Below are 22,485 nucleotides of genomic sequence, written 5' to 3' on the forward strand. Positions count from 1 at the left end.
AGGGTTTAATACTTTATATAACAATTGCCTTCAAATAATAAGATAAAATGAGATAAATTGATTTGACCATTGTTGTTCCTTGTAAGAACATTTTATATGAATTTCAGAAGAAGATTCATATCATTTTGTTTACTCATTTCATCATTTAACCTCACAGAGACCTGAAAGTAATTAAAGAATTTCAGTAACAAGTCTATAGTTTCTACAAAGTGTGATCAAATCCTTCACCACCACCTCTTCCTCACCTTTAAACTAGAACACAAATTAGATGTACAAGTGTTCAAATATAAAAATGTTCAGATAAAAAATAGCATTAAGGGAACAAATGGGAGTTTAAAAGTTGTCCATAACTGGCATCAACAGCGGCTACAGCATACTCTTATGATTTGGGTTAGCCAAATGCCAACTCAGTCTTTGGCTTACTGGTTGACTTTGGATCAGTGACTACCTCTTCGCTCACATATACTATTTTGAGGACAAAGAGGATAAAGGAAGAACTCTATACAATGCTCTGAATTCCCATAAACACAGAAGTGGGACATTCAAAGAGCTCCTTTGCCTGGAACTCTGGAATTGGAACCACAGAGCTTCAAGGCACTAGCACGGTATAAGCTCAAATCTTCAAGACCTGTTCATGAACAGTCAAGGGGGGAGGGGATATACAACTTCAGGCTTTGTGTCTCTTTGAGAGCACGAAGTCCCTGGATCAGACAGGCCTAGTATAAACACTGGGAGACTATTGTAATCAAAAGAGTATCTTCAGATTCTAGTTCAAGTCTTTGCTGTGAGCTCAGCCATTTCAGACTTCGAACTGGTTCTAGCAGGTGATCTTAGAGGCTGGGTTGGCAAACACGTATTCCAGATCATAATTCAAGAATGAACGTCCATGGCCCTAGTGTAGTTCTGTAATCTGTCAGCTCTCTGATGTAAGAAAAAAATTAAGACTTCTTACCACTCAATGATAAACTTAGAGCAGAACCACAAGTGACAAAAGGCACAGATTGGACACTTGTCAGCTTCCCTCAAGTTTTGATGGGAAATGTAGGCATCCTAGTCTTGAAGCTTGGCTCTCTGACTGCTGTCCAATGGACTTTTCAACTGTCACTTGTCCAACATTCCGCCAAGCTGCCTACATTTCCCATCAAAACTTGAGGAAAGCTGACAAGTGTCCAATCTGTGCCTTTAGTCACTTGTGGTTCTGCTCTTAGTATCAAAGGAGAAATGTGTGGCTTGCTAGTGCCCTCCATAGCGATTTTGATCATAGGGAGAGTAGGTTATCAACACAGGAATGCTGGTGGTAGGCCCTACTCAAAAGTGCTCAAAATCTGGGAAATTATGTGGTGGTGGCATTCATCCAACCACAGGAAGCCTATACATAGCCAGCTCTCCTTAAGAGTTAGAACTGCCACACTAGATGCCAAAGAGATGGTCACAGTGATTAGGTCCCAGGCTATTCTTGACAGGGCCACACTTCCATTGTAAAAACAGGTTCACTGCTTGGGAGTACTTCTGGACTGAACTTTGCTCTTTCATACTCAGTTGGCAGCTGTGGCCAAGGACAGCCTTGTCCAGCTATGACAATGATATGTTTGGTCAACTATAATGTACTCAGCACACATGGCTGCCTCTCTTCAGACTCCAAGACTTTGTGGCTGCAACCCGCAGAGATCATTAGTCACCCTGCTAATTTTGAAATATCTGTACTGATAGCGACATGTTTCTGATCTCAAAGTGTTGGCTTCCAAATCAGGAGAACTCAGAGTATTAACTTTGAACTCAGACTGCTGGCTCCAGCAAAGCAGAATGAAGGGTACTGACTAGACTGTAATTGTTAATGATGTTAGGAGTTCAAAGAGTAGAGGCAATTAACACCACCTGAAGTGAACACCAATCACATCATTTGGTCTTCAGATAGGCTCTACTTCTTTCTTATTTGGGGAGCACAGACAAGAGAGGCTAGGTTTCAGCCTTCTCTGTGATGCCACTCTCTTGAGAAAAAATGAATATGGCTTCCAGAAATTTTTACAGGTTAGCTAAGACAGCCAGTTTGGTGTAGTGGTTAAGAGGAGTAGGACTCTAATCCGGAGAGCCGGTTTTGATTCCCCACTCCTCCTCCTGAAGCCAGCTGGGTGATCTTGAATCACTCAAAGCTCTTCCAGAGCTCCCTCAGCCCCACCCACCTCACAGGGTGATTGTCGAGAGGGTAATAACAACACACTTTAGAAACCTCTCTGAGTGGGCATTAAGTTGTCCCAAAACTTTAAAATATAAATCAAATGTTATTATGTATTGTCGAAAGCTTTCATGGCCGGAGAGTGATGGTTGTTGTGGATTTTCCAGGCTGTATAGCTGTGGTCTTGGCATTGTAGTTCCTGACGTTTTGCCAGCAGCTGTGACTGGCATCTTCAGAGGTGTAGTACCAAAAGACAGAGATCTCTCAGTGTCACAGTGCCAAGACCACGGCTATACAGCCCGGAAAATCCACAACAAGCAAATGTTATTATGTTATTAATCCCTCCCTTTTCAGGAAGGCTTTGGCATAGGAGAGAACTATAGTCTCTGCTTTAATAAATCACTTTCCAGTAAACTTCCTCAGTCTTATACAGAGTTTTCGCAGCACTCCTACACAAGATACTTAAAATGAGCAATGCCAGGAATTGAATCCAGGATCCTGTCTGCACACTCTGTACGTGGGTTTCCAGGAACCACTATGCAAAACTGGAAGCTGGAGTAGAGGATCCTTTTGTCTGGTTCAACTTTTATGTCCTTGGTGTAAAAATAACATGCTCTACTATAGTGTGGGGCGAGTATACAAATGCATAAAAAGAATTCTGAGCAAAGAACGCACACTGTTGATTTTACCATTTAAATCCAGTAAAGCAGAACGAAGTATACTGAACGGACTGTAATTGCTATTGGTGCAAGTGGTTTGAACAGCTGAAGCAGTTAACAGCACAATCCTGAGGATGGGCAAAAGTGCTCAGGGAGCTGACGGGCCACTACACTGTGTTGCCAAGGTCCCGCTCCTCTTCCTGCTATGAGGCCTGCCATGAACTGTGTCAGTTTCCTGTGCTGCTGTTTAAAGATCTACTAAAGACTCTGTTTTGGGGCAGCATTGCCCGTGCCTATTTCCTGTTCTCCTTGCTGCAATGGACTGTACCATCCATGTCTGTCTCCTGCCTCCTTGGGCACCTATCTCACCTGGGCCCAGAGCCATGCTGCCAGCAGCACAGTGCCAGCCACAGGGAGTCTCCATGAGCCTGGCCAGGCACCCCCTGGTCAGTTCCCGCGGAGAGCCCCTTGCAGGCCGGTCACTGAATCTGCCCTCATCACCGGGCAGCCTGCTAGCAAGCCCAAGCCGTGCCAAGGAAGAAGCCATGTTCCCAAGCAGTAAAGAGCCAGCCTGGACAGTTTACTTTAAGGCTGCCATTTCGTGAAAGCGAGCTGGTCACGTCCGCAGCGGCCGACCTCACCCCGCTCTGCATATCCTGGAAGCCGCCCCGAAATGGAAGCTAAGTGCCGACTGTCCAGAACAGCTAATGGACGCATCTCAATGCAGCCACTGCATTCCAGAGCTGATGCCGTCAAGACAACACCAGCTTCCTGGCCAATCTAATCAACCCACCCGGCACTCCCTTCCCCTCCTTTGTCTCCTCTTTCCGAGGTGTCACAATCATACAATCAGGCCCTAAAGTGGCCCATCTAGGGTAGTTGTAGCCATTAAGCCTTTGTTCCCCTTTTGAGAACCACAGGGAAAGGCACCAGCCCCAGGGTACGTTTGGGGGTATTTAAGCCGGCCTCCCTGGCCATGAGGGGCACGTGCCATTCCTGTCCTGAACCGCCGCTGCCTCTCTCTCTACAGGTCTAGTACAGGCATTAGATACCACCACGCTTTGCTGCTACATCTTTCTTCCACACCGTGACCAGGTGAGTATACCCAGTTCCATCGATCTCAAGTGGGCTCTCCTGCAAATGCAACCGGCTCTATTTTTCCTACTCTGTATTTCTTAGTTTCTTGTGTGTACCTTGTTTGTGTATGCCTGCAGACCCCTGTAGATACAATCCCCCCAGAGGGGCCCTTTATTTATTTATTTATTTATTTATTTATTTATTTATTTATTTATTTGTGTCATTTATATAGTCCACCTTTCTCACTGAGACTCAAGGCGGATTACACAGTATGAGATTAGTACAATCAGTATCAAGTACATTTCAATCAAGGACATTTCCATAAACGATGCCATAGGAAAATTTGATACGTTTAAAAAACATAGTATTAGCAAGAATCCAATACAAAGTAGAAAAAATACTGAAGCAGAACATAATCAATTCTAGGACTAACACTGGACAACATGGTTACTGATGGTACATAGGAGTACATATTTAAAGCAGAGATAATATGCAAGGCAATATAGTGATGAAGTCTATGGTCTCTAACTCATTAGCGAAGCATCTAAGATCCCATCCCTACAATACAGCCCTCCCATTTGAATAAAAAGCCTTTTTGAATAGTTTGGTTTTGCATCATTTACAAAAAGCCAGGAGAGTAGGGGCTCTTCTGACTTCCTCAGGCAGGTCATTCCACAGGATATGGGCCACTACAGAGAAAGCCCGGGTATGGGCTGCTGCTGACTGGGGATGCCAACACTGTCATGGCCTTTGTGGGCCCACTTTGTGGCATTTGCCTGGTCCTTGACCTCTGTAGATTCCCCTTAGGGAATAGAGCAGCAATGCCACTGTTTTGCTAGCAGCTGGCCGCCTCCACAACTGTAAGAGTAACTCAGGCAGGCTCAACTTCATTTGAACCCCAACTGACTACAGGACTTAAAAGCCCAACTGTATTTGTTCATGTCAGACACTTACATACACTTACTTTGTGTATGTTCTGCAAACATTGTATAACTGTCCCCCCCCCCCCCCAACCCTTGAGCCTAAAGATTCTGGTGTAGCAAATAGTACGAACAGAATGTGAAGTACTTCTACAGCTGTACAACCAACTTACCCCCAGCAGAGGATGTCTCTGCCGTTTTGCTTTGGGATACTGGAGGTTTCCCACCCACTCCCCATGATCTAGCCCCGAAGAATGCAAGAGGTCATACTTATTTCCGTTCAAGGCAACAAGAATCTTTCTTGGCATAATATCAGAAGGGAGAGACGTGCAGGGAGAAACAAACACTATCTGGAGCTAAGCTCAAGAAATATCAATACAAACCCATTCAGACTAATATTTCACTATATTTCCCTTCTACAAACAAGTAGGCTCTCTCTTCCACCGGCAGTTTATATGATAAAATCCAGATTATTTTGCAGAAACAAAACTTCCTGCATCCACACCTAAACACTTAAGATGTGGCATACCAAAAGTTACTTGTGTGCTACGGCTGAACAGTCTATTCTGTAAATATAGATATTTAGAATAAGAATACCAGTTAACTTTCTGCAAGTCTTAGGAGAAACAGTCTGGTTTTCACTGAAGGCTTGCTCCACTAGGAAGCTACATTGGGAGAATAAAGTGATAACAGACCATTATTTAGGAGGACAAGAATTTTGCTTTAAGAGGGGAGGAACCATGGACATGGTCGCAGAGCATGCCAAAAGAAAGTTCCAGACTCAACTTCTGGCACCTCCATTGAAAAAAGATGGAGAAAAATCTGGAGAGTCATTGCCAGCCAGAGCACAAAAGAGTGAGCTAGGTAAACTAATGGACTGACTCAAAGTATATCATATTAAATATACTTTATGGAAGGGAGCTAAGTGATAGTTAATAATGTATTACCTGCTGAACAAAAGCTGGTGGCCACATCTATTTTTGTGAGAACTAGCCAGCTTGTATAAAATGCTCTTCAGAGCATCTTGACCCTTCTTTTCCAATTGCCCTCAAATCCAAGTCTGCGTGTTAACATTTCCTCCACCACCATTTCCATCACCTTATCAAGGTTCTGCTTCTAATTCTTCTGCCATACAATCATTATCTAAGAACTAATTTGGAAGCAACTCCAGAAAAGCATTTGTCCTACTAATTTGCCCCTAATGAAGCCTGTTTCTACGGAGCAGAAGGCAGCTCTTGCTCAATTTTAGAATGTTGGTGTTTCCTTGAGGTATTTTATTCCCCTTAAAAGCTCTGAAATTGTTACTGGTCATTTGTTTTGCCCCAGCTCAAACCTGCCAGGAGAGATGAACTGAAAAAGAATTGCTACACTGCATCTCCTGTACTCTCAACCACTTGAGTGGACTCATCCAGCAGTGCTCTTGACCAGGCAGAGGCAGTGCAGGGAGTGCCCTAAGCTAGCTACAACAATGACTTCTGTGTGCTGTTGGATTGAAGGAAGGCAGCCTTCATAGCTACGGCCGTGTCCAGTCTACATAGCCTTAACATACTAGGACTGAAACATGGGGAGGGGGGATATTTGGGAGGAGCAGCCTCTACCCTTTACTTGTTGCACCTCTTGGGATTAAGTCTCACCTTGTATGAACAATATCACCCATCTGCAGTGGGTTTGTTTGTTTTTTACTTTAAAGAAGAGTTATAGCTAGGGATGTTACAACAGCATAGATTTTGGCATTCAGAATCTCTATAGCTATTAAAGTAGGCATTTTTATATACACTAACCCTCAGAAACTGTGGTAGTGAGAGAGTAAGCATCAATGGTCAGAATATTAGGGCCAAACGTATTTCCTGTGTGTCCCAAATTTGTCAGAATTGCATAATCATGATTAGGCAAAGCGGGTAAATAAGTTTATTTTGCATAACATGTAGGAAGTTATAAACATTAACTTTTTATCTTGGTGCAGAATTCTATGAAGGGTACATTTAAGCACATAGCCCTGGGTAACTGTCACTCTGCAGTCACACTACACAGTTTCACGGAGGATCATCACAATTACCACACAACCATATTGCTCTATAAATTCAGGACCCTACAAAGGTGCCTGTGACCTTGTGCTATTTTTTAATGAGGTTCTCCTGTATGGGAGCTATGACTGAGACACACAATCAATGGTAAAGATCAACCACGGGTCAGCACTGACAACCCACAACTGTGTCATTCAACAAAGCCCCCAGCCACACGGACATGCATAACTGAAAAGCTTCCATGCACCCACAGGGTACACCTACAGGGCCCCTTCACTGAAAGTTCAGAATATACTCACCTCTATCACACCAGACAGGCACAAAATAGCTTGTTGCTCCCATTTCTAGACATTCCAACCAAACCCCTTCATATCAAGCTATGGTTTCTTCTAAGATCCAGATTTTTACAAGTATGCTTTCCCTTGAAGTTTCAGGACCCTTGCCAGCCTTCTAAAAGTGGAAACTCTACAAGACAGGGCAGCTTAACCCCGTTTAACTCTACAAGACAGGCCCGGTTTAACTCTACAAGATGGGATGCTATTTTTCCCCCCTCACTTGAGGCACCTCTATGCTTCTAACATCTACAAAGCTTTTCCTACCGCTTCCATCAGTTTACAGATTCCAGTACAATAGCCGTGTCAGTCTGTTGCAACAAACTGAAAAAGAGGTCACCTTGTAACATTAAAAAGTTAACATATTTATTGAAGCACCCACTTCTGAGGGCAGGTTCCACACTATCAGATGCAAGTGAACCATCCCCCGTGAAAACTTATACTTGTCTTCAGTAAATCTTGTCTTCAGGGTGCCACAAGATTCCTTGTGTTTTTTATCTGTTGCCATCTGTTTGTCATCCAGATATTAATTATACTAGAGGCTCCTATTCACTTAAAAAAAAAAGAAGAGAAAGGATGGCCAGCATAGCATCAGGAAATCAGTAAATATTTGCAAATGGGAAAGGACGCTTGTTTAAGGAGGGACAACTTGTTAGTTGGTACAATAAATCTATTAAAAGTTAAGGCAGAGGTTTTAAGCAAACACCGACGTGGATACTCAATATCATTTGAAATAAACCATTCAGAACAATATTCTTAGCAACCTTTTGTACTAGGTGCTCTGCCTCAATTCCATGCAACAGACTTGGTTGCTCAGTTATTGGTTATTTTATGTACCTTGCTGCATGATAAGGAACTTAAATTAACAGGCAGTGTTACCCTAGAGAGAGTTAAATGAGCTACAATTAGAAACCCAAATTGTATTTAGCTGCTTGAATGTCATCTCAATAGATGAGGGGAAAATACAAGAAGTGTGACATTATAAATGCTCTGCCCAAATGGGAAAAAGTAGAATGCACAATGCAGACATACAGAAGCTCTAACTGAGTCTGGCTGCGTTGTTAGCCAACCAGCATTCTAGAACGGAAGAAAACATTTTCAGCAACTGAATTCCATTACCTCTAATAGCTTCAGCAACTGACCATAAAAAAGCCCTCCTGGATCTGATGAAGAGAGCTGTGATTCTCAAAGTTGGTGCTACTGGACTCTTTACTATTTTGCAACTACAGATGGCTAATTCCTCTGGATCTGCTGAATCTAGTCCAGCATTCTGTCTCAGTGTCTAACCAGTTAGCCTGGACTCGAGGGCCAGCCATAGGCCAGCCATGTTTCCCCTGAAGTTGCCTCCTGGCGCTGTATTCAGAGGTTTGCTGGTTTTGCTTTTTAGGCCTTCACAAGCAGGACAGGATGGTTAACAGCCCTCCCTGCTTGTACTGCTTTTCAGCATGAATGCTCCATTGGGCTTCTACACATTGATAATCTTGCCTTCTCTAAATACAGCTGACCCTTTTTAAAATGCTAAGTCGGTAGCCATTACACATTTTGTGATAGCAAGTTCCATAATTATACGCTGCACAAAGTATACCCTTTTGCCAGTGCTGAATCTATTGCCAATCAATTCCACTGGATGACCCTATTAGACTCTAAAAGGCAGACCCATAGTTACAGAATTTTGGGCTGTAATTCTAAGCAGGAAAATGTCTGACTGAATTCAACAAGATTTACTTCTGAATATATATGCTTAGGATTATCATGTGTCTGCTGTGGGAAGAAATCATGTTTCATGTGCACATGTGCACCATCCTTCCACCAACACAAATTTTTAGACGTCTGAAATGTGGTTTGGAGACCTTTTTCTCTGGTTTTTATTTTTTTATTCAGGAAATAAATCAGACTTTTTTGGCCAAAAAAAGGAGAGAGGAGCAACTAGTATGCAAGACTGAAGGTCATACCTGTGGCAAAGCAAGTCACAGATACCTGCTGCTTTAGTCCTTTCATTGTAAAGCATGGATACTGACCTGAAACTATCCATGTTAATAAAAAACTAATGGCACTTAAAAAGACCAGTGGTTATTACTAATTCCTCTCTCACATTGCATGTTCCCACCGTGTTGTTCCAAAGGATTGAAGGACTCACAAAATTTAGGAAAGGGGTGAATGAGTTGCAGCAGGTAGGGGAAATCAGTAAAAATCACCACCTCCTCTTGTCGGAACAGTGTACCAATGTGTACAGTATCAACATCTTAAGTCCCCTTCCTTGGCTCTCTAAAAACTGTATCTGACAGACATTTTTTCTTTATACATACATATAAATGCATGTGCTTGATACTAAGACACAACATAGCATTACACGGTATATTAAACACGCTACAAATGCAAAGGTATACTTTAGACCTGGAGGGCATATTAAATTAAAACAACGAACAGTCCATCATCCTTAACCTAAAGCACAAACACAGGCCTATTCTCTTTTAAGTCTCAGTGGAGGACTTGTAGAGTAAATGAACTCTGCACCGAGTACAGGCTTTAGTTATCCATAATTGGGAGGTGGCTCACTCAGGAAGCAGTTTAAGAACAGTGGGGTTGCAAGAGTATGTACATTATTACAACCTTAAATTATCAACTATGGACTTTATACAAATCCTGCCCCGAGAGAATTTTTACAGTCATTACGGAGATTGTAAGCTCTGATATGTACGTCTTTTCAGACTGCAAGTGATATAAAAACCCACACAGAAGACTAGATGTCAAAGGAAAAACTAGAGTACAACCCTTCTATCAGGCAACTTATTTTCTATGGAGGAACATTTTAAACCCACATAGAGGCTTACTACTTTAAAGAAAAACAGGTCTAGGAGAAACAGCTGAAAGATTTCAGTGATAGGCATACTATCTACAGATCCCCAAAAGAGGGACCTATCAGGTTCATCAAAATGTTGTCATTTGGGGAAGAAGGCTGATGCAATATGCAGTCTCTTTAATTCCACGAATAAAAGCCGCTTACTCAAATCGGCACTGCTGGCTATGAAACTCAGCAGGTAGTCTTTAAAAAAAAAAACTTGGTAAGCCACAGTCTTACTGGAATGTCCTTAATAATACTAAAGAAGAAACATTAAGGGCATGACAGAAAATAAAACAGAGCAAATGATACCACCTACCTCCATATATAAAGAGCCAAGAAAAGGTACACACTGATCTCTTCTTTCATTCATAACCAAAGACTTGATCTTAAACCATGCCTGCTGCCTCTAAAGCCATACAAACCTGAATTGCATTCTCTATCTCGCATTGCTCTTGCAAATGCAAAATGTGCCTAGTAAAAACTTAATATTACGCCATTAAATCAATCACCCGGCATTGAAGAAAAATTCACCATATGTTCTCTTATACCAACTTATCTTGCTTTCCCAACCACTTGCACGCCATCTACTATGTCCAGCTACCCATCCCCCCAGCTCTTCCACTTTGCCCCAAAGCACCTCATTTTAGACATAGCTGCGACTTTCTTCAGTCCTGGGTTCCGGAACAGAGGAATGGTTCCTTGTTCTTTCAAAGCCTTTTGCCAATGTCCCACTCCTCTAAGAACTAGCCGTCCGCTACAGGATAACAGCTATACAGTTGTCCTTGGTAGAAACTGAAGATGCCCTTAATATAACAAGAGAAACTAGCCTCTCCCTCTTTACAGTTGCTTGTTCAAACAGCCAAGCTCCACAATAAAGTATCAGTATGACTGCGTGAAACAGATGTGCAGCATTACCCAGGCAGCACGTGCTTTATGAAGGGTGCCACGGGTGGCTAGAAGACCTAATTTCAAAAAAAGGAAGGGAGGAATCCCCATTAGGATTTTAAAAATTAAATTAGAAAACTCCAGTTTCTACTTTTGGCCCACATATACTCACTCCCCACATTGCTCTGTGTTTGGTACAGGACACAAAATTCTCCAAGCAGCTCACCAACTTGCACCTCTCCTCCTAAGCAGATTTAATTGGAAACAACTGAAATAAATAGGACTAGTTTCCAAATACGTATATTAGCCTCAGGATGTCAGTACCAAAAGTATCTTAGGCCTGGTCTCGATGTCACACAGAATAAGGTGATGATGAAGTGGCAAAGTAGTGAGTGTAGTAGCATGGACCACACCACATTACATTTTACAGATTACATTTTACAGATTTCCTCCACATTAGTAATTCCCTGTAAATGTAAAATTAGCATACCATATGAAAGGCTAGGTCAGAATCTCTCTCCATGATGTGCTAATTTTTAATCTACAGCAAGTTTTTATTTGTAGAATATTAAGAGTATGGCTTGTTCCATTTTACACCTCAGAATTGTACCTCCTTTCATTCTGCTGCATGTGTAGACTAGGCCTTAGCATAGGATTCCCAGGTCCCTATACCCTCCTGGGAGGTGGGGGACCTGGGACTTACCTTGTGTTGTTTCCTAGCTCCCGGACAGGTGTGATGACATCATTTCCACACTTACCTTATGCTGTTTCCTTGCTCCCAGACAGGTGTGATGACATCACTTCCAGAAAGTGATGTCATCATGCTGGTCTTGGGTGTGCTTCCATGCTTTGCATGAGGCTATAATTCTAGCCAGTTTGAGGCTAAAATTGGCCCTAACGAAGAACAGGAGCATGCCCGCAGCTGGCATGATGATATTATTTCAGAAAGTGATATCTTTGCACCCTGCCAGAAGCATGTCCAGTGCATGCTTTCCCAGGTTGCTTGCCAGTGGCAGGCGATCACTGGGAAAAGAGGCAAACCCCCAGAGATTGCCCGCCACCAGTGGACAACTGATAAGCCTACCTTAGTAATAGAGTCCACTTAACTTTTACTGCAGCAATAGCGTCTAAGGATTGAAAAATTATTCTAATCCATAGGAAGAATCCAGTGAACACTTGAAGAAAATCGTAACAATTTGAACACAAATCCCAATGAAACGAGTCACGTATTTCATTCCATTCAGGTGTGCTTGCCAATCCAAGGATTTGAGATGTCAGGTTTTCCAGCAAAAATTAGAGTTGCATTAAATGATGGATAGTTCATAAACTACAAAAGAACAGTACTTGCCCAAACTTGGATAAAACAGGCACTACATACAACACACGATAATGAGACCGTTACTCTATGTCTATGTTTTGTACCAGAAGACTTCTACACTGCTACATGAAAAGAAAACAAAGAAAAATCCACATGACCTGGATGTAATAAAGAATTTCCAGTTCCAAAAGCAGACTTGCATAATCTCTTTACTGAGGAAAGGAGAAAATGAAGGTATTGTTCTTGCTAATCCTTCATATTCTATAAGGCTTTTACAAAGGGCAACAACTTCTAATCTTGTTCTTTAGGGCTGTTGCTATGTTTGCTTGTGAAGGAAAATTCCTATCTATTCCGATAGCTTTAACTCAACGGAAATTGCTTTCTCTACATCCATCTATTATATGCAAGTTTTGACAACTATATTTGGTAATGCCAATATTGTTTTAGCATGTACAAAATAGCCACATGCTAAAAAAAAGCAATATATGAAATAATTCTTAATCTACAGCCAATGTAAAGAGCTCAACACCACATCGTTTCATAGTACGTCTCTCATGGTGCCTGGTTTTAAAGTTACCTGGCATTACAGTCTGTCTTAAACATGATTGGTCAGACTAATACATTTGATTACAACTGAAAGATAAATCTTTGCTAGTTTCACAAAAGAAGATACTTATATTTGTTTTCCATGCAGTTGTGAATTCCCTGCATTCTGCAGGAAATTGTAGAGGTCCCTTTCAACCCTATGATTCTATGAGCAATGCAAAATATAGTCCTACTTCAGCCATCAGAAAAGACTAAGTTGCCACAGGTCTACAACAAAGCAGTTTGCAGACCTAAGAGTCAGTCCGTCTTGGAAGGGGTTACACTGCCCCTCAAGGAACAGGTTCAGAGCTCAGGTGTGCTGTCAGATCCTGGCCTATAGCTGGAGACTTAATTCCTTTTGCATTTTATGCAGCACCTTTTTTAAACTCTGGCTGAAAAACCAGCTACAGTCATTCCTTGAAAAACGTAATCTGGCCATGGTGACCAATGCTCTGATCACATCCAGGTTAGATCATTGTAATGCAATTTACATGGGCCTGCCTTTGAAAACTATCTGGAAACTTTGGTTGGTCAGCAATCAGGCTATCATTAGGGATCATATACTGGGAATTTATCAATCCTGTGCCGACAGATTTGCATTGGAGGGCCATCTGTTTCTAGGCCCAATTCAAAGTGCTGGTTCCTACTTTAAAGGGCCCTAAAAGGCAGGTTACTTGAACAGCCACCTTGTTTTTCAAGCCCTATTCCTCAGTGCCTCTACTCGCAGTGGTAAGGCAGGTAGTAACCTGAGACAGAGCTTTTTCAGTGGTGGTGCCTCACCTTTTGAGTGCTCTCCCCCTTGAGGCTTGCCTGGCACCTACCTTACTTACACCAGGCAGCCTTAACATTCAAGCAAAAGTAGGAGGTACTAAAGAAATAAATTTAGGATCCACAGTTACATATTAGATAATTGAACATTTATAAATTAGCTTAGGATTCTACCTTTTCCTCTTGACATGATGAGTGAGAAATAACTTCATTTCAGAGTCAGAGTCAAAAGTAGATATAATAGAGGGGAATCGTTTCAAGCAAGAGGGGTGTGGGTAAGTGGGTGTAAGCCATGCCTCTCCATCCTGAGCTCTACTTAGTTTGTACTGCTGGATCAGTATATGACCTCAATTAGCATCAGCCTTCCAAACTAATAGTTCATTAATGTCAAATACTCATTCGGCTTGAGACCTATTGCGATCACTAGAGAAAACTAAACTTCCAAAAGCAACCGTGAGAAGTGTTTAATAAATTCAAAGTGATGGAAGTCACTAAAAGCCAGCACAATATAAAGAAAAACACATGAGACTACTGCCAAAGGAAAGAAGACCTACAGTTGAAGGGCAGACACCAAAGATGGCTCTTTTAGACAGAAAACCTGAAGCTGCTAAATTACAGCACTGGTCTATCTCAATATGACTGGCATCGGCTCCCCAGCTCAAATATGACTGGCTGCCTCTCCAGCTCTCTCCCAGCCCTGCTTTCACAATCCTTTTAAGTGGCAATGCCTAGGACTGAATTTGGGATTTTCTGCATGCATTATACCTCATTTTCCACACTGAGAGAAGAGTCAGAGGATTTCCCAAAAGAACTGATGTGAGAATAAAGATGAACCACAGGAAAGAATGACAAATAAATAGACAGCATGCATTTTAGACAAATACTGAGAACTACACAAGAGTTAACTTTCCAGGACATATCGTATTACTGAAATCTGACCAGAAGCTCAGTGAATGCACCTCTGGAGAGCCCTTCTCCAAAGGAACAGACCTTTAAGAAAGGTGATATCTTAATTATAGGAATATATATATTTAAAACAATAATATACACATTGTTCTGGGAGGCGCTCGTAATGAAATCACAATCTCTAGCCTGTAGGTAGAGGGAGATGGAACATTCATTCTATACAGTATGTACAGTATAGTATGTACAGTATGTATAGTTTAAACCAGGCTGAAGTAATATCTGCCCCAGGATGCGTGAAGGAATTGTCCACATTTTACTAAACTTTCTAAACCAACTTAAGTGTGTGCTAAAGGAAACAAGGAGAAACCCAGATAATTGGCAGACTTATCCTAAAGAGAGATGAAGAGTCAACCACCTCAAAAAGATAGCTATTCAGAAGCTAATTCTGCTATATCCATAACAGACTTGCATACTGTTGCTTGGGTCGCTGCAGGAGACATGAGTCGTTTCCACACTGGGACAGACTTGTATAGTTTCTCTGTTGCGGATGCAGTTACTGATAAAGCAAAGTGCCAACAGGGCTTTCACATGGGAGGTTCCTTGCAGTTGCCTTCCCCCAGTCACCCAGCAGTGGCCATCCCTCCTGCTTGGGTCACTGGGACTTATCAGTATTTCAATATCATATTGATACAAGAGGTGAGGCCCCATGAGAATCACCTGGGGGGATTCCCCCTCAGCCCACCTAATCCCAGCCTCACCACTGGAATGACAGCAGTGCTGTCTTCCCATCCCAGCAGACCATAGTGTTGCCACTGCAAGGGTGGCTGTGGTTCCTGGGGTGACCAATTCCATGTTCAGTGCCTCATCCGAGGCAGAAGTGAGAGTGACATTTGTGCTCTCCCCAGGCCCAGTGACAGTTGTTTTTCCAGTGCAAAGGTGGCAGTAGAAGCAAGCTGTTCCTTGACCGACCACCCAGTAGCATGTTTGCCATTTCAACAGAGGTGGTAGTGGTTCCCCCCACTCAGAGCCTTGCTTCAGCAGCAGCAGTGGCTTCCCTCTGGACTGGAGCTTCATTGCTGCCTTGGCAGCAGCTAGGCTGGCTCCCCGCATCCTCCTTAGTTGAAGAGGCATGCTTACAGTGTGAGGGCCAGGCACGTCTCCTGAAGGAGAAGGATTAAGTAAGTGTCTGTGCATGCCCCAAAAAACATGCTCTTGGGGGGTGGGATTTAAACACCCCAATGTAAGGGGTTTTTCAGATTTTTTTTCTGCAATGCTGGTTGAGTTTAAGCATCCACACATCAGTATTACTTGGGAATCAGATATATGATATAATAACAATAAGAGTAACAGTCTCTCTGGATTCCCAGCTTTGATACAAAAGGTCAGTCTTTAGCTAGACTTACTCCCCAGTGGTGGGGAAAGGAGAGCGCTGCTCTGGGAACGGAGTCAGCAAAAATGGCTGCCATAAGAGCAGGAAAATCTTATGCACCCAGCAGCCATCCAAGCTTTACCACAACTTCAGAGCAAAGCAGGTTGAGAAAGATAGGAGAAAAGCCAGGAGGTACACAAACGCACCATGATGCTGTGAGGAAGCAGAGGGGCAAAAACTTCCCAGTAGCTGTGAATCCTGGGGGATAACTTGCATGGAAATGGCTGTATATCCTCAGTAACCACATTGAGTGCAAGACTGCATACTTCCCATTCTGATGTTTGGACCAATGCCATCATAAAGCAATCAGTGTTCAAGTTACTGTTAACTCAGATGTACTTCAGTTTAACATCCTAGTAATTTGGTTTTCAGCAAATCCAGCTTTTGTATTCAATTAGCCACCGTCTCAGCTCTATGCTGCTGAGCAAAGCTGTTCACCAGTGAATGGAAACTGTGTTAATCCACAATATTCAAAAGCAAACTTAGGCAATTGTGAGCAGAAGGCCAAGCCATTTTCTGCAGACCGCTCTCCTAGTCAAAAAAGGAGAGTGGACATCAGATTTCAGGGATGAGCCTTCCTCTACTTGCCTATACTGTTCTATAGTTGGCATGTTTCATTTCCTAAATATTTTTATTATACAAAAGGCATTTAGAAACAGAGCTCAGCTCTTTGCAAATAAGCAGCACAGAGCTTTAGTCTCATCTTTCCAGCCTGACACCCAACAGGAAATACAGAGGACCGGTGACTGACAGAGAGGGGCAGGACATTTCCCCATCCATCACAGCATGAACTTCCTCTGGTGTCTTATGGTCTTTCTATGATAATTCATTTAGTTATAAATATACAGGAAGGGACAACAGACAGCGCTGGTCTTGAAGACAGCATCAATCCACCCACCCCAATAAACTGAAGACAATCGGACTTTTCCAGGGCTGCTCCTTGCCAGCTAGTTGCTAAAGGTCCAGCTCTGTGTCCTTTGCTGGTTAACTTCCAACTTCCCACAGTTGCTCTCAGTCAAGCCCCATATGAGTGGGATTAGTAAAATAGCTGCAGCCATTAAGAAGGGACACTGTTGTTAAGTATGATTATTATCTTCTATCAATGAGCAATAAAACATCTCGAGCCACTTGTTAAACAGAAGGCTCTTACTGAATGGCCCATGACAATGCATTTTAAAGAAGGAACGGAAGATTTAGTTTGAACAAGCAGATGTAAAATTTCTGGGGTCTGTGGTAAATATGGGCTGCATCTCATCCCACACACACACACACAAACGCACACTCCTAGAACTGAACTTCATGCTTCCCCAACACAATATTTAGGTGCATTGCAACAGAACAGCTAATGATTGCCTCGATTTCTTCAGCAGCTTGAGCAACAGCCCTCCTACTCTTCTCTCAGACCAGCTGGAAGAGGCGACTTGAGTCAGAAGTACACCAGCCAGAGCCCCCACAGAGAATCTCTCTTCTGAAACATGTTGTGGAGTACTCACATGCTGCATCATAGGAGGAAAGTCATGGTTGATATGAAAAGAGCTCAGCACTAAGGGAAAAGGTATAGTGAAACCTGTTCAGGATGTGAAAAATGAGGGGCTGAAACTGGTATGCCCATTTTTCATTACCCTAGACAACAAACTCTCAGGTGCGAGATGTTCTTGTAAGTGACTGATAGAACACATGCACTTTTCAGTCACTGTGAATGGAACATGCTCCCATGTGCTCATTCGAGGGGAGGGGGGTTAAACAATACACTGTGCCATATTCTTCCTTTTAGCAGCAGGAACCAAAGGGAATGAGGAATACAGGGTATGTAGACACCCCTGCGCTCTGCCAAACACATTCACAACATGTATATGCCAAACCAAAACTGTGACTAATATCCATGCCAACACTTTTTGCATATGCATATACCAGTATCTGAGACGTCCCATGGACACATTGGCAAGAAGAAACTCATACAATCAGCCAAAAGATAAAGAAATTACCACACTTCAGCAAATCTGAAATAAACAGAGATTTTAGAAGTAAACACAATATTTGTAGCCTGATTCACTTCCCTTCGTCTCTCATCCTTCCCTCAGAATTTTTTTTTAAAGTTCTGAAACAAAAAAGAGCACAAAAATAAAGAATACACGTATATATCCTTGAAAGCCCAATTTATGTCTAGCAGCTCTTCAGAGACTTAAAAAAAACTTCATATGATTTCTCTTGATCACAATGAACACTCTACCGCAGTACAAAATGTTGTCTCTAGGATCTCTACAGCAATACATCTCCTTAACCCTTTCTATAGAAGCTACCAGATGAACTTCCTGAAACTAAGGGCCAAGCTACACATGACGAATGACACTTGAACAGCAAGTGGAGGGCAAGTGAACAGGGAGAAATACACTTGCCATTCAAGTGTCATTCATCATGTGTAGCTTGGCCTACAGTTAATAGGCCAGTGATAAGCATCAGAGGGTGATTGGAGGGTGAGTGGGGGGAATATTGTCTTTAACTCTTGGGATACAATAGTCCATATTTGCTTTAGATCAGGGATGGCAAACAGGTAGTTCATGGCCTGGCTGCCCTATCAATTTGTTGTGGTAAAAATTTTGCTCACAGTTTCACTCAGGAAGAAAAGGAAATTGTTTTCAAACATGTTTGATGACTGGGAGACTGCAGGGATACAGTTTAGAGACATTCCCTTATATTTAACAGTGTTGGAGCAACTGGTAGTTTGAGGACTTGCCTTTAGTTCTTGAACTTGAGACAGCTGTACAAAATGCTTTAATTGCTCTTTCTTTTAACGTTTTTAAAACTATCTCTTATTTTCATAGTCTTCCGCTTTGGGACCAGAAATATTACAGAAACATTTCATGCTTTAACATTCATATTCTTGCATATGGATCGGACACTTTGGCTGTGCTAGCTACTCAGAGAACTTTTCCAGGAAGCCTACCTTAGAGTCAGGTTGTATGGCAAAATATTCATCAGAGAGGGTTTTAAGGGCTAAAACACAGCAGCCCTCAAGAATACAAAATCAATCATTTTAAGAAGCCCCTCCCCTAATCCTATGCACAGTTCTCAAATAGACCCACTCCACCTTTTTACATTACAAAATAGGAATCCAGGCTGGAGTGGGGGGCTTACATAATCTGCAACAGAGCAAGCCAAACACAGCTTGCCAAGCCTGCAGTGCGGTCTACCAGGTATTTGACAGCTTCTCTGTTCATGCAAATCCTTGGTGGGCCATCACATAGGGCTGGCAGGCTGTATTCAGTTCGGCAAATCACAACCTATGTAATCTGCTTCAGAGTTCTCTAGTATAGCCCTATAAATTTAATATTCTTCAACAACCATTTAAAAGCATTTTATTTTCAAATACTAGTAACTTTTTAAAGTCGATGATATACTTTGTTCCAATTCTACTTTTGCTTTTTAAAGCACTTCTCCCTCCCCTCTCTATAGTTAACAACTTCCTGATGACAAGAAGTGCAACATACATCACACCTTGCCACACCAAATATTTTTAGCATGTGCTCCAGCACTCTATCACATTGTCAGTACCTGTGAGACTCAGACACAGGCACCACAGAGTAAGCACAAACTAGAATCAAGATAATGCACGTTTTGTAGTCACAGGGACAATTCCTTATTTAGATCTTGAAAGCTTGTCAATGTACAAAGATTAGCTCTGAGAAAAGAGAACTGATGCCTGGAATAACAATAGGTCTCCCAGCTGATAGAAGATGAACTGTTTCCCTTGCTACAAATAGGTTGTAAGATCAGTCCAATCTTTTGAGATGTGGCCAACTGTCCACCACAGCATTTTGACAAGTGCACAGCTGGTACATCACAACTTGAACAAAAACTTGAACAAAAACAGTTTGACACTGAGAGATCCCTGTCTTTCGGTGCTACACCGCTGAAGATGCCAGTCACAGCTGCTGGCGAAACGTCAGGAACTACAATGCCAGGACCACGGCAATACAGCCCGGAAAATCCATAACAACCAAAAACTGGATTACTTTTTATTCTAAACCACAATTTCTAGAATTTTTTATAGCCTTAGCCACCAGGATTGCCAAGTCCCCCAACTCAAAAATGGGAGGTTAGGGGAGCGCAGAAGCCCACAGGTACTCATTTGTGCATGTGTATAAAGCGTGTGTGAGAGCTCCCCCCCCACAAGAGATTACATCATTTCTGGCATGACTTGGAAGCAATGAGTCATGTCAGAAATGATGCAATCACTGGGGGACACAGGCATATGCCTGAAGGCCTGCCTCCACCATTCCTCATTGCCACTTCCCCCCACTGGCCTAGTGAGTAGTGGCAGGGGCCAGAAGCTGGCAAGTGTGGAGGATCACGTGCCATAGTGGGTGACCTGAGGACCCACCTCACCAGGGGAAAATGCTCATAAATAACCAGTAAATACCATCTCATAAAATATACTATAATATAAAGTGTAGAACAAGTGCAATAGTAATAAGGTGCTACAGTTGAAAAGAGTCCAGTAGCACCTTTAAGACTAACCAACTTTACTGTAGCATAAGCTTTCGAGAATCACAGTTCTCTTAACCAGAGAACTTTCCTTTTAAGGGCAAGGAAACATTCGTCAGAAGAGAACTGTGATTCTCGAAAGCTTATGCTACAGTAAAGTTGGTTAGTCTTAAAGGTGCTACTGGACTCTTTTCAATTTTGCTACTACAGACTAACACGGCTATCTCCTCTGGATCTAAGGTGCTACAGTGCTATTCATAAGGCAATAAAGATTTCATTTCTGAACATTGCAATAATGTAGTAAAGCCGATTCAGCGGTCTTCTGCTCCATGAAAGTAAGTACAGCCTATATTCAGGTACAATGTAAGTTCAAACTCATCCGGTGTGTCATAACAGGTAAGTAAGCACAATCTGGCTGCCCTGTTCCTGTATCTCAAAGGTAAGTGCAGCCTATAATTCAATGCCAATCTATCCTTTATTTCTTCACAGGTATATAAAGTCGTAGGGGCACGGAACACAGTCCGGCTGTCCTACCAGCCCAACAAGCTGTCACCCAAAAGTTCACTTGTTTTGGTCCACTTTTTCAAGGGCAAGGAAACATTATAAAAGTCTACTGCATCTCTGAGACTTTCTTACAGGAGTCAAACAAGACTTGTAGACAGGCCATCTCCCATGTAACTTGACAATCCGGATAGGATATATGGTTTCCTGGATTAAAACTGGAGGCACACTTCACTTGCACGCTAAAAAAAGGTAGCATTATGTGAACATACACATAGAGCTAGTATATTTCAAATTCCTTTCACCAGAAGCTCTGAAACGGATGCGTCTTCCCCTCCCCAGTGTAATGGTATAGAAATGAACCAAAGTATTGACTTGCCAGACCTTAAACACCTGCTGATGCTGCATGGAGCATCTGCTTGGCACATAGAAAGCCCCATGTTTAATCCCTGGCATCGCCAGTTAAAAGGATTCAGTAGTAGGAGATGTGAAAGACCTTCGCCTGAGACCCTGGAGACCTGCTACCAGTTTGAGAAGACAACACTGACCTTGATGGACTAGAGATCTGATTCGGTATAAGGAAGCTTCATGTGTATGAGTCAGTACTGAGTAGTAAGTGAAATCACTCCATACACACTCAAAGGTATAGAAAAAAGTAATGTGTTTATCAGATAAACAGGTGGCAGTAGGCTGCCTTTCACCAGCTTTGGGTGGTGAGCCCACTGTGGCCCTTCCTAGGCAGGAAAGATCTTGCTACTGTAGTACATGCCCTGGTAACATATAGATTAGATTACTACAAAGAGCTATATATGGCGCTGCTCTTGAAGACTGTCCAACTCTCCCCTGTTGAGGCTGGAATCTGAGTTGGTTACACCCTCCTGAGGCACCTTCTCCAGCCATGGGACAAAGATTGGGCCTCAGAAATGTGGGAGGGTACGGGTTCTTGCGGACACACATACCGCCATCTCCCTGTTGTGCTGAAGTCCCCAACCTGCAGTGTGGGAGGAGGCCTCGTTCTTCTTCCCTAGCCTCACCCAGCCCGACTTTTAAAGTAGGCTTCCTAGGTCTCTTCTCAGGGAGGGCACCAAGATGTAAAGGTACAATGCAGCTTCATTAGAACTGCTTGGATAATGTGTACTGTTTAATAATGTGTGTGTTACATGTTGAAAAGCAAATCTCAAACTACAACTTAGCAGATATTTTTACTTCAACTAGACAGTCAAACTTGCTTAAGACTCCCATTCATCTATCACTTATATCAGTGGCTTTCAGCTAGAATCCCATATCAAGCCCTAACCAGCGCTTAAATTGTCCCTCAACCATTCTCAGTATGTAAAAGGAGACCAGAGTGCTCTATCCTTCTCAGATCTCTGGATGCCTTCCTGGGCAGATGCAAGTAGCCTTCAGTTACTGAGCCTCAGCTACACTCATATCTGATCCTACCAATGAGACTGGTTAAAGCAGAGCAGTCTATTGGTCGCTCCATTACCTTTTCACAATATATTGAGCAGTGGCCACTGTCTTTGTTCTGCTAGACCAAGGGAGGATTACCTTCCAGCATTAATGCAATCAAGAAATTTA

The 22,485-nt window shown here is 42.5% G+C and overlaps 1 protein-coding gene across 1 annotated transcript in view; it reads right to left on the reverse strand.

Annotated features, from left to right (window-relative positions):
* Nucleotides 1–22,485, reverse strand: part of ITPR1 (inositol 1,4,5-trisphosphate receptor type 1) — a 282,814-nt gene that overhangs the window by 254,398 nt on the left and 5,931 nt on the right. The window lies entirely within an intron of this gene.

This window comes from Eublepharis macularius, chromosome 4 (assembly GCF_028583425.1).
Source record: "Eublepharis macularius isolate TG4126 chromosome 4, MPM_Emac_v1.0, whole genome shotgun sequence".
Lineage (NCBI taxonomy): Eukaryota > Metazoa > Chordata > Lepidosauria > Squamata > Eublepharidae > Eublepharis > Eublepharis macularius.